Below are 13,552 nucleotides of genomic sequence, written 5' to 3'. Positions count from 1 at the left end.
AATTGCCATATTACTTTAAAACACTCATCGCCAGAAACCAAGTCACCAAAATTAACTGGGAAAATATTCCTGTCTTGCAAACGTCCATTAACTAACCAATATCAAAAAAAGTAATGTATCAGCAAACAACCAACGGTTTGTTCATATTTCCTCTAAAGGTTTTTTAAATGCATCAATTAAATCACCTTTACAGATTTCTGGTAAACTTTAAAAGTCTGCTTAAAATCAGAATTTTTTTCTTTACACTATGTCATAAACCAGGGCTAACTTGATTTCCTAATCCAAAACATTTCAACCTAGATGAATCTCTTTCACTGTGCTTCAAAAACATAAGGAATATGGAACAAGCAGAAGGGGTCAGAGATAGTATCTTGCAAAGATTTTGCCAATATGCTTCTGAAAGGATTTGCTTGGCAGAATGCCAGACCACATTCCTAAAATAGCACTTAAGGAAGTTCTGCTGCCTGTAATGTTTCACCTTGCTTACATCCTCTTCAAACACTTATTACCTAAGGGCTCTTCAACAGTAAGTCCTGAGTATGTTGTTGTTTGTGCTTAAATACAGCAGCAGCAGCTCATATCTCTGACAAGATGTGCTGTGGCAGGAATTCCCCACAGTACATAAAATGTTACACCTTGACACTATAGTCTACGCTTATTTTTTAGAAATAATTTGATAAAGACACGATGCGCAGGGGGGCGGGGGGAAGGGGGCAAACACAACACTTGTGAATTTCATCTCAGAAGAGAAAATATGGGCCATAGTTTGGCACAGAGTATGGTATTATGTCAGTCAAACCTGGGTTTGAATGCCAACCTCTCTCACTACCCTTAGCACCTTAAACAAGTCATTTCTCTTTTTGAGTGTAATATGCAAAACACTGTCCATCTTAGAGTACAATAAATGTCAATTGTCCATTTTCCTCCTTTGAAATTGCTCATTAGACTACAGGCTATAAAATGAATACAGGGACTTCCCTGGTGGCGCAGTGGTTGGGAATCAGCCTGCCAATGCAGGGGACCAGGGTTTCAGCCCTGGTCGGGGAGGATCCCACATGCTGCCGAGCAACTGAGCCCGTGCACCACAACTACTGAGCCTGCGTTCTAGAGCCCGAGAGCCACAACTACTGAGTCCGCATGCCACAACTACTGAAGCCCACATGCCTAGAGCCCCGTGCTCTGCGACAAGAGAAGCCACGGCAATGAGAAGCCCGCGCACCGCAATGAAGATTGGCCCCAGCATGCCGCAACTAGAGGAAGCCTGCATGCAGCAATGAAGACCCAATGCAGCCAAAAATTAATTAATTAATTAAAAAATAAATAAAATAAAATGAATACAATGTTCTTTAGAATCTCAAGAACAAGCCATACCTTAAAAACTTCTTTTTGGAAATACTACCCACCCCTGAACATCACACTGAACTGCTTGTTTTGGTGTTGTTTATTCTGTACCCCATACCCCAGGGCCATGAAAATAAGTGAGTGAATACCTGACAAGCCAAAAGAATGAGATCTCGCTGAGGATTTTTAAAATCAGAATTAAACAAAGGGAGCCCCAATCCATGGGGGAGCCTGAGGGCTGCCAATAGCCACAGCTCAAATCTCAAAGAGAAAACAGATATGTGAAAATGAAGCCAAAATGAAGTCAAATACACAAAAGTAAGCAACAAGAAGAGAGGTCCTAACAGAATTCTAGTTCCTTAAACCTGGTACCTGCCCTCTTCCATAAATTTGGTTAAGGGTCATTTTTCCTTTTTTATCTAAACTTACTCTAGTTCAATTCCTGCCGCTTCCAACTAAGAGTACGCTTTTCTCCATTCAAAGAGTCGTATTTTTAAGCTTTCGTCCCAGTTGGTCTCTAGTCAGTTTCCCCTCGAATACTGTATAGCAGTGGCTCCTAGCTTTCCTTTACCCTCAGCCACGTTACACAGGGGTTACAATTGGTTCTCAGCAGGGCTGGCAGGGTATGATCACCCCCAAAGGCAGATGAATGGGGTAATCTATTCACTCTGCCACCAACTGCTGAGGGTGAGAATCATTAACCACTTCACTCCATGCTGATTTTCTTAAGTACTACTCAAATTAAATTAATATTTCTAATAGCTCTTATCTCCTTATCTATTTGTTTTGTATAAAACTAGGTAAGTTGCACTGCTTCATGTATCAATACATGGAATGTGCTTTTTTTTCTTTCTTCTTTTTGCGGGGGGGGGGGGCTGGGGGTGGAGGGGGTGGGGGTGCACCATGTCACACAGCTTGCAGGATCTTAGTTCTCCGACCAGGGATTGAACCCTGGTCATGGCAGTGAAAGCGCCGAGTCCTAACCACTGGACCACCAGGGAAGTCCCTGGAATGTGCTTCCTTTTGTATTTCTCCAGGTTTCAGCAACCTCAAAGTGAAGTCTACATCTCCTTACCACCCCTTGTTATACTCACTTGCATGAACAGCGTCACAATCAAAATTCCCCTAACACGATGATGAGGTTCTCAAATCTCCATTCCAACTCACTTCGAGCTCTCTTCAACCACCTAATACTACATATAAAAACCCAGGAAGACTTCAGAAAAACAGTCTCAAAGAAATTACAGAAATATGAAAGAAGATATTATAAAGGAACAGAGACCTGAAAGGCAAAGTATAAGAGTTTAGAAAAGAACAAAGACAGGGATTACAGTCATTTTAGAAATTTTAAAATTGGAGGGTGGGGGGTGGGGGCGGGGGAGATACAAGACAAATCATGGTCATAACTTTAAGAAATATACCTTAAATGGGACTTCCCTGGTGGTCCCGTGGTAAAGAATCCACCTTACAATGCAGGGGACTCAAGTTCGAACCCTGGTCAGGGAACTAAGATCCCACATGCTGCGGGGCAACTAAGCCCATGCGCCGCAACTAATGAGCCTGCACTCTAGAGCCTGTGCATCACAGCTAGAGAAGAGAAAACCCACGCACCACAACAAAGAGCCCGCGCGCTGCCAAAATCCCGCGTGCTGCAACTAAGACCCAACGCATCCAAAAAAATAAATGAAATAAACAAATAATAAGTCTTTAAAAATAATTTTTTTAAAAGCTGCTGCCTATAAGGATCCCAGTGTCAGAAGCCAGAACTGAGAGTGTTCCCAGAAACAAAGATGAGGCACACCTGCTGCTCCACCCCCACCCACCATAGTCCCTGGGAGGGCAGCAGCATCTCCCCCGCCCCAAAAAAGAAATACACCTTAAATGAAAAGGTAAACAATTACATGTTGAACAGAGTAAAGATAATAGATTAAGCAGATATACTTTAAGTTAAATTGATACTCCTGAAGAGATTATAATATAAATGTCATAAATAAATATATGAAACTCTCCTGTAATAAATAACTAAATATGCAGGCTGAAAACATACTCTACAACCCACAGAAAAACTGGTACAAAATAAACACCACCAAAACATCTGTCAAATGAGAGGTACTGAGTTTTAAAGCAAAACAGTATCATGAGCATCCAGACAGAAAAAAATCAAGTCAAATGTAGGCAGGCAGGTAGAATCTGGTTGGCCTCAGATTCTTCCACAACAGGGAATTCAGGAATACTGAATGAATAATCACAGAATTCTGAGGAAAAGTGTGATACAAAAAATGTGAAACATGAAGAAGGGGTAGAAACAGCATGGCATTAAGCTCTCACAAGTATTGTGAACTTAAGGACTTAAGTTAAATCACTTCTTGAAATAACTGCTGGGAAATTAAAGAATGCTGTAATAGAAAAACCAAGGTGAAAAGACCATGTACTTACTGACCGTTTAAATACATGACTAAAACTAAACAACCATGAATGGTTATAAGCTTTTAAAAACATATTATAAATCCTGATAATGTTAAAATAGGTCTAAGCAAAAAATAAATAACATAACATAAAATAAAATAAAAATAGGTAGGTAGGTAGTTAGGAGAAAGGAAGAAAGGGAAGGAAGAATATATGCATGTGTTTATTCCCTTATCCTGGTTTATCAATAAGTCAATGGGTTGTACTAAAAGAGACTCAAAACTATTTAGAGGTTTTTATAATTTTCTTCTCTCGGCTTTAGGACTATTTTAGGAATTCATCCCTTCTTGTAGTAACAAACACCTGTTTGTAGTAACAAACATCAATCATGTTTGTAATAGTATCTTAGTTTCTTTTTTTCAGTCAAATGCAACCAATTTAATTAAAAATTTATAAACGGCATGCATATCATAACTCCCTATTTCTACATTCATTATATATGCATTAAAAATATCTGGAATGATGTTCATCAAATGTAGGTGATGGTTATTACTAAGTGCTTGGTTTCTTTTTAACTTTTTCTTTAAATTATGAAAAAAGCCATTTATTCTAAAATAACACAGGAAAATAAATTGTAAGCAGTCACTCTACCTCATCTTTCAAAAATAACCATTATTAATAATTAGCTCTATATTCTTTCAGATTTTAAGTATATTACCACATAGTACAGAAAGTAAGATCATATCATTTTATACCGTAGTCACTTAAGTATGGTATGAACATTAGATACTTTCTCCCCCTGTTCGTTCGTTTATAATACTGCCATAAAATTTTTTGTACTGTCCTGTACACCTGTGGAAGCGTACCTAGAATGTATAAGTTGAATTGTGAGTCAAAGGAACATGTATATCATCTACCAAAAGCTCAATTCAATTTATAGTCCCAGAAACACTGTAGGTTATCTATTTCTCTACAGCCTTGGGTGTTATCCTTCCCCCCCCCCAACAACTGATAATTTATACTTCCTACATGCATTACCTATTTGTATTTGTTGCCCTTTTTTACCTTAAGTGATTCAGCCTTTTCTTATTGATTTGGGTGAGCCTTATAAGCTGTATGGCTCTTTATAACTGCCATTTTTGTTTTAAAACATTCTTGGTTTGTGTTATTTTTTAATTTTTAATTTTTTGCTAAACAGAAGTTCAAGGAGTATAAGTTTTTTTAAAAAGTCAATCTTTTTTCACAGCTCTTTGGTTTGTCGTGCATAGAAAAAACCTCTCTCCCTCAAGCCCAGACTAAAACATTCTTGATTACTTTCTTTCATTTTAATGATCTTATCTTTTGTTTTATCTTAACCATTGGCTAATTGTTGACCATGGGCAGGTCCCTCTATCTGTAAAGTGAGGATAACAGTGTCTATTTCATAAGGTCTGTTTGAAGAACACATTCATGCACCTAGAGTGTCTAACCCAGCAGCTGGCACATTGTAAGCAATCAGTAACTATCACGATCCTTTCATAATTTATGTAAACATAAAGACATAAATCTAGCTCCCCTCCACCTATCGCCAGTATGATAAGCCAGTTGTTCCAAGGCATTTTATTAAATAATCCACCTTTTCCCCAAGAGTTGAAAGCCATTCATTGGTAGATCCTGGACTTGAAGGTCACTGAACTGTAAATTCACTGCTTCTTTCCACTATGGCACTGAATTCTGGCTTTGGTTTCATATTTGCCTATAACAGCATCTCCTTTTATAATGTTTGACTTACCTTAAAATCTACCAAGAAAAGAAAATAACTCAAACTGGTAATCCCATTCTCTCACTTGTTGTACACATATATAAATTTCTAAATTGGATACAGAGCACCTAGAAAGAAAGCATCCTAAATAATTAAAAATTAAACTCCCTAGGGACTTCCCTGGTGGCGCAGAGGTTAAGAACCCTCCTGCCAATGCGGGGGACACGGGTTCGAGCCCTGGTCCGGGAAGATCCCACATGCTGCAGAACAACTAAGCCCGTGCACAACTAGTGAGCCTGTGCTCTAGAACCCGCAAGCCACAACTACTGAACCCACGTGCCACAACTACTGAACCCACATGCCACAACTACTGAGCCCACGTACCACAACTACTGAAGCCCGTGCGCCTAGAGCCCATGCTCCACAACAAGAGAAGCCACCGCAATGAGAAGCCCGCACACCGCAACGAAGAGTAGCCCCCGCTCGCCGCAACTAGAGAAAGCCTATGCACAGCAACAAAGACCAACGCAGCCAAACAACACAGCCTCGTTTTTATGACTGGGAAATACTTGTTTTAGGTAAAGAGAAAAGAAAGATGAGCTTACTGACAGTGAGTCTTTTTTTAATAAAAGTTGAGTTTGCCTGTACACACACACAAGTATTTCAAAGTCTCCAGTAGCTTTACAGTGTATCTATAGCTATGACAGAAACTTAAAACAAAAATTACATATAGCCCAGATAAAACGACTGATAGACAGTCAAAAACATTAGACTATTTCCAACTGAAGGGAAGGACAGATCCCTAAAACAATACATGAGAAAACTGGACTTAAACCCAGAAAATGATAAAAGAAGCACTGAAGCTAGAGGCAGATGGTCACTGACCATCTAGATGGAAAGTTTATGTAGTTCTTAAGGCAATCTAAGGAAGGAGCTGGCTTCAAAGCCAACAGAAAATGTTTCCTATGCTAACTAGTAGTTTGGCTTAACTGCATTCCACTGGCTTTAAAAGAATGAAAGAAAACAATTTCATAAAGAAATGGGATGCAGTAACATATGCCATCAGATGAAGGTTAGGAAAACACACTGATTGAACCAGGAGAGGTCCCCTTCCAATCTCATTTCCTTGATAAACTCTAAACACAAAGTTACAAGACTGTGTGATATTTAGGGCCAAATGCACCTGATATTTACAACATCCAAACTCTCATCATTTACTTAAGACAGCAGCCAATGATTCATTATACAAATCTGACTTATATACTAGCAGGGAAAAGTCAAAATTCTCTTGCTGTGTCCTTAACTCTTTCATATTAAAAAAAAAGAAAAAAAGAAAAGCTACGTGTTAGTGCATTATCAATCTGAATGACAGCTTAGTCAAATTTAGTTTTTAATTATGAAAATTCATATCCATCCTGTGCTTACTTGCACTCCAAGCAGAAAGTCCTTTCATAGTCTTCCTCATAAATGAAGAACAGGTAAGCACATATTTTTTAATTGTTTATATAAATTTAAATATATCCCACGGGATTGACATATATATGCTACTATGTATAAAATAGACTAACTAATGAGAACCTACTGTATAGCACAGGGAACTCTACTCAATGCTCTGTGGTGACCTCAATGGGAAGGAAATCTAAAAAAAGAGGGGATATTATGTATACGTATAACTGATTCACTTTGCTGCTGTACAGCAGAAACAACATTGTAAAGCAACTATACTCCAGTAAAAATTAATTTAAAAAATAAAGCAAAATATATCCCAGAGTTTAAAATATTTCACTGTGGATATGCGCTAAATTTTAATTAGTAAATTCCCTATTTATAGTTGTTTTAAATTTACTACAGCTACAAATAGTATTTTGTATTCTAATCTGGTAGTCAAGAATATAACTTACTTTACTAATGGGGTGAGTTTTATTTTATATGCTAATTACAATGAAATGCCATGCTATTCTTGTCGTTTATCTGTTTTTTTTAGATTTATCTTTTTCTTAATTCTTTTATTAAATAAAATTATCAATTTTAAATATTATATTCAGACATCTACCTTTGCTCTTGTTTCTAACTTTCAGTTGATTCTCCTGGATTTTTAAAGGAGATTCATCATTCGGCAACATATTTGGTATCTTTGTTTCCATTATTTGTGTGTTGCTTTTCTCTTGTTTTCCTACAAGGGCTAGAACAGTACCAAAAAATATGAACAACAGCAGTTATATACATCTTTTTATTATTCCTCACTTTTAAAATACATGTAATTACTGATAATTTCCAACAACTATTATTTATACATTAAAGCAGGTCCCAAGTTATTTTTTTGCTTTGGGGTTGTTTTTTGGGGTTTTTTTGTTTTTGTTTGTCTGTTTGGGGGGGGTGCTTTGGTTTGTTTTTATTTAAAAAAATTTTTTTTTGGCCGCACCACCCATGGCACGTAGGATCTTACTTCCCCAACCAGGGATCAAACCCATGTCCCCTGCACTGGAAGTGGGGAGTCTTAACCACTGGACCACCAGGGAAATCCTGGTTTATTTGTTTTTGGTTTTTATTTACTTATTTGGCTGCGCCGGGTCTTAGTTGGCACCTAGGATCTTCGTTGCCACATGCAGGATCTCCGTTGCAGCATGCAGGATCTTGAGTTGCGATGTGTGGGACTTGGTTCCCTGACCAGGGATCGTACCCAGGCCCCCTGCGTTGGGAGTGTGGAATCTTAGCCACTGGACCGCCAGGGAAGTCCCCCGTGCTTTGTTTTTTAAGGTAAAGAATGGAAGCCAGATTTTTTCAAATGCCTTTTCAACATATGTGTACATCATTACTGATCACAATCATGGGACTGTTTCTTCATTAATGTATTAATATATAGTACCAGTAGTAACAGGAAAAGATTATCTTAGCAATCCTAAGTAGAATCCCATTAGTCATTTATCGATACTATTTTGTTGATTTCAACTTGCTAAGATTTTACTGAAGACACTGTTATCTGTAACTGGGATTGGTCCAGAGGGTTTCTGTGCGCTCTGTCAGATGTTGATATTGGACTCAGACTCAAAATGAAACAGGAAGCTTTACAATTTTTACAATAGCATAATTAAAATAAAGTGGGAACCAGAATAAACACATTATTGGAACATGCTAGACAAAAGCAGGCTCTTTGGGAATTTATAGAATTGTCCATTGGGGGAGAGGGGAATAAATCCAAAACTTATATCACATTTGTATATAATATACATTTTACCAAAATAACTTAGTTAAAATATTTTTTTTTATTTTTTGGCTGGACTAAGCAAGACATGAATCACAAAAGTCATAACTCAGATGACTTTCCTGGCGGTCCAGTGGTTAAGACTCTGAGCTTCCACTGCAGGGGGCACGGGTTCCATCCCTGGTCAGGGAACTCGCCTGCCACACAGTGCAGCCAAAAAAAAAGAAATGGGGGGAGGGTCCATAAATCAGAATGACAGCTTTGTCTACATAGAAATGTAACCACTTGAATGACAGGGGAAAATTACTAACATATGACCAAGCGTTAATCTTCTCTTAGTGCACATAAGTGGATTCATATTACAAAAACAAAAAAGGCAATGCACAAAGTAAAAACTGGAATGGGTAATATAAATGTAAGATGTTCTAACTCAAATGCATATTAAAACAATGTGATTTCTGGTTCTTCTACTATTTCCTCTAAGTAGGCCCAATCCCCCTCGTGCCATAGGGAGAAAAAAATAAATCTAAGCAGAAGGCCATTCCAGTTCCAATACAAGATTTCTTCCAGAGAGGAGAGTAACACATGTGACTATGTGAAAACAGCAGTGATATATTCCTATTAATTCACTTTCTGGTATATCTAACCATCATGCCTTAAACTCCTCCTCAAACCTTTCCTTAAGTTGGTACTACTTGATATGTTTCTCTAATTCTAATCACAATTTATTTACTTTATTTGTATGTATAATCACATTAGCAAAAGGAGAGAACCCTGCTGCCTGATGAGAAATGGAGTACATGCAATATACCTTTACTGAAAGGCATACTGTGCATAATAGTGATTTTCTCCACATTGAGTAAAAATGGCTTCTAGAAAATGGGATGCCCTGTAAAAAATACAGGTGAGCATAAGAGGTCTAGAAAAGGACATACAGTCAAACAAAAAAGTTGGAAGTGATAAAGCTTATTAAGGGAAGAAAACCATAACACAAGAGCTTGACTATGACCACATCCCCCCTCCACCATATAAAAGACAGTGTTTATTTCTATGCAAGAGAAAGAAAAATGAAGGTAACATTGACTTGGGCATGGCATGGTGCTTTTCTGAAAAGCCAAGAAATACTTTTGTACCATAGATTTGTAACCATAATCGGCATGTATGCCACTAAGCACTATGTGGATATAGCAGTAGGATTTTGTATCTTCAAAATTATGAAGAAGGTAAAAGTGGAGGAAGAAGAGAATTCGGTAGAAGAGTTATTACATTGCAAAGCAAGTCCTGAATTGTTTCAGAGGTTTAAGAACAGTGCAAGAATACACAAATTTAAATATCATTGGTAAAACAGCTTCTGATAGCAAGGCTACAAAAAATCTCCCCCAGTGAACTGTGGAAAGCTACTAATAAATATAGTAGTGCTGAAGAGCAAATTTGTAATCTCAATGAAAACAGATCTTTTTTGGGAAATGAAAGCCATCTTATACTTTCATTTCATAAAACAAGAAAAATTTGTCAGACGAACATTGCTTTTATAAAGAAAAACTGAAGGGGATGTTAACCTAAATTCTTTGTTGGTATACTCTGAAAATACAATACCTAAAATGTGGAATTTTTTTTTTTTTTTTTTTTTTTTGCAGTACGCGGGCCTCTCACTGTTGTGGCCTCTCCCGTTGCGGAGCACAGGCTCCGGACGCGCAGGCTCAGCGGCCATGGCTCACGGGCCCAGCCGCTCCGCGGCATGTGGGATCTTCCTGGACCGGAGCACGAACCCGTGTCCCCCGCACCGGCAGGCGGACTCTCAACCGCTGCGCCAACAGGGAAGCACTGGAATGTTTTTTTCTATGTACTTTTTTAGTATTTTCTGAAAAAGTCTGGAGGGGGGCACTTTTTGTAAAGCATACTTTTATGGGGGGAGGGGGGCGCGGGGAATGCAGCTCAGCTTGTGGGATCTTAGTTCCCTGATCAGTGGAAGCACGAAGTCCTAACCACTGGACCACCAGGGAATTCCCGCATACAATCTTTTTGTAATCAGAAAATAAAGCTATTTCCAAGGCAAGAGGAGCACTGAGTTTATTTTCATCCTATACATTCTTTCGTTCTCAACTTCCCCATTTTCTGACTCAATTGTGCAGGTTCCAGACTTATGTTCAACCATGCCCTACTCTTTTCATTTACTCCATCTATTCATCATCCCTGACGTTTCTTAAATGTCTCTAGTGACCATCTACTTTTAGCACTGCTACTGTCAACATCAAGTCTAGGTTTAATTTTAAAATATGATTAAAATTATCAACTGTTTTCCACCCATACTGAAGATTTTTTTTTTCTGTATTAACGGTAAGGATGTTTTTTGAGGATGTTGTATATTATATTATATTCCTTTCTTATGAGAAAAGGAATTCAGGAGAAATAGTTTTCTGATCTCAGTAATACTTAGGCCTCTTCAGAGTGTGTGCTTTATTTTTATCTTATCTATACCATGAATTGTGTAACTGATCATATCTGCCTTTACGCTTTGGTTGTGAGAAACTTAAGAGCCAGTTTACACCAGCGGTAAGTACAAAGAATTATTTCATATGTATTTTTAGTAAAGCTAATTCTAATGAATACTTTATGCCTGTATCCATTGTTTTCCTTTCACTCTCACTTCAAATTGATGTCAACTTGTTGGAATTTATTCATTCATTCAAATATTTATATTTAAGTACGTGCTAGGCGTTGGGGATATAACAATGAACAAAATAGTTCCTGTTCTCTTTGCTCTTGAGACAAAAGGGTCTCAAGGATCTTTCATGCTGATGGGGAAAGATAAACTATAGTATATCAAATGGTGATAAGCCGCAGTAAACTACTTTTTGAGCAAGATGGGAAAGACAATAGTCTGACAACTTATCAAACCAAAAAATATTTAAGCAACGTTTTACCTCATCATTTTCCCTACTCTTAACACTGTACAACAACATCAATGTACTTGGTGCCTCTAAACCATACACTTCAAAATGGTTAAAATGGTAAGTTTTGTTCTTTGTTTGCAGTACGGCGGGCCTCTCACCGTGTGGCCTCTCCCGTTGCGGAGCACAGGCTCCAGACGCACACGCTCAGCGGCCATGGCTCACGGGCCCAGCCGCTCCGCAGCATGTGGGATCTTCCCGGACCAGGGCATGAACCCATGTCCCCTGCATCGGCAGGCAGGCTCTCAACCACTGCGCCACCAGGGAAGCCCGGTAAGTTTTATGTTATATATATTTTACCACAATTTTTAAAAAAGGCTTTCTGATCCTCTCACTCTCATGGTATATAACCAAATTTCTTAGACAAACTCTCCCCCTAAAATTTAGCTTCATCTCAATCCTTTCTCATCCTCTACTTCCCTGAATCACTGACACTCCAAATACAACCTGAGCCTGTGATTTACACTCCCACTTCCCCTCAGACTTTCCTCCCTCAGGCTTTGATGACTCCCCTCTTTCTTTCCTAGTTTTCTCCTCCCGCTCTGAACACCACTTCTCAGCATTTTAATGACTCCTTTTCCTCCACCTGCCCGCCAAACACTGCCTTCCAAGAGTAACCCATCATCTGCCCTTTTCTATTTGTTCAACAATCTACTCTTAGGTACTTGCACACACCAAAGGCTTCAAAGTACTACCTTGTGTGGGGTGTTACCTCCAAATTTACCTCTCATGAGCTTCAGAATCTACTTCCCAACAGGACCTCAACCTAAGCTCATCCTCCCCGCCAAACCTGTTCATCCACCTGACTTTCATTACTTCCCCTTAGTCATCCAACCTTGAAATCTGGCAATCATTCCCTATTCCTCCCTCTTCTTCACCCATTACATCCAACTAGCCTACTAAATGACCCTAACTTCCAGTACCTTCCCCAATAATCTGACCTACAAACTGTCACCAGATGGATCTTTATTGGACAAAAGTTTGGTCATTAACCCAGCACTCATGTTCCTCTATGATCTGACCTCAAAAGAAAGCTTTCCGTCTTTATCTCTTACTTTACATCCTCCCCTCCTTTGAATATACACACCATCATACTCATACTCCTAAATCATATCCCCTCCCTCTTTTTACTAATGCCAATCCCCTATGCTTAAACAGTAATTCATACTTCTACCAAACTTTTTTTTTTTGGCCGCACCGCAAGGCTTGCAGGACTTTAGTTCCCCCACGAGGGACTGAACCTGGGCCACAGCAGTGAAAGCACCAAGTCCTAACCACTGGACTGCCAGGGAGCCCCCGAAAGTCTACCAAACCTTAACGGGCTGGTTCAAATGTCAGATCCTCCTATAAACCTTCCCAAATCAGGAATGTAAATTATCCTTTTCATCTGTGCTCCCTGGTATTTTGTATTTGTGAATTTGCCACATTCTAGCTGTATGAATTATGTTTGTCCTTATAACTCAACTATATTTTAAGAGGCTCAAAGGGAGCCATTTATTTCGGGGAGGGAAGATACAAAATCTCACCTGACTGATAATAACATATGAACACTAAGTATAAACCCTTTAGTTTTATATAAGAACCATGCTAAACATATTTAATAATTATTAACTACCTACCATTATATTTTGCCAAAATGACATTTAAATCTAGGCAATCCAACTGGATACACAATCACACTTGACTATAATTATGTAAAGAGCTTGGGGTTTTGACAGTAGTGATTAGGAACAATGAGATCAACTTACTTTGGGTTTCAAAATAGCTTCAATTCTTATTACATTATGACTCAGCTTTAATAGGCACTGCTTTCTAGCTACATTACTCTTAACCCACTCCCTCTTAATCCTGGCCAAAATAGACTACAAATTTAGTTGCTAACTGACTCGTCTCCAGAGCAAAGTATTTCAA

General features: G+C 38.6%; 1 protein-coding gene across 1 annotated transcript in view; it reads right to left on the bottom strand.

Moving 5' to 3' along the window:
• Positions 1-13,552, bottom strand: part of UBE2G1 (ubiquitin conjugating enzyme E2 G1) — a 104,686-nt gene that overhangs the window by 41,866 nt on the left and 49,268 nt on the right. The gene's annotated exons all lie outside the window — the stretch shown is intronic.

The sequence above is a fragment of the Grampus griseus genome, assembly GCF_964374135.1.
Source record: "Grampus griseus genome assembly, chromosome: 20".
Classification (NCBI taxonomy): domain Eukaryota; kingdom Metazoa; phylum Chordata; class Mammalia; order Artiodactyla; family Delphinidae; genus Grampus; species Grampus griseus.
This window is presented reverse-complemented; position numbering and strand designations above follow the sequence as displayed.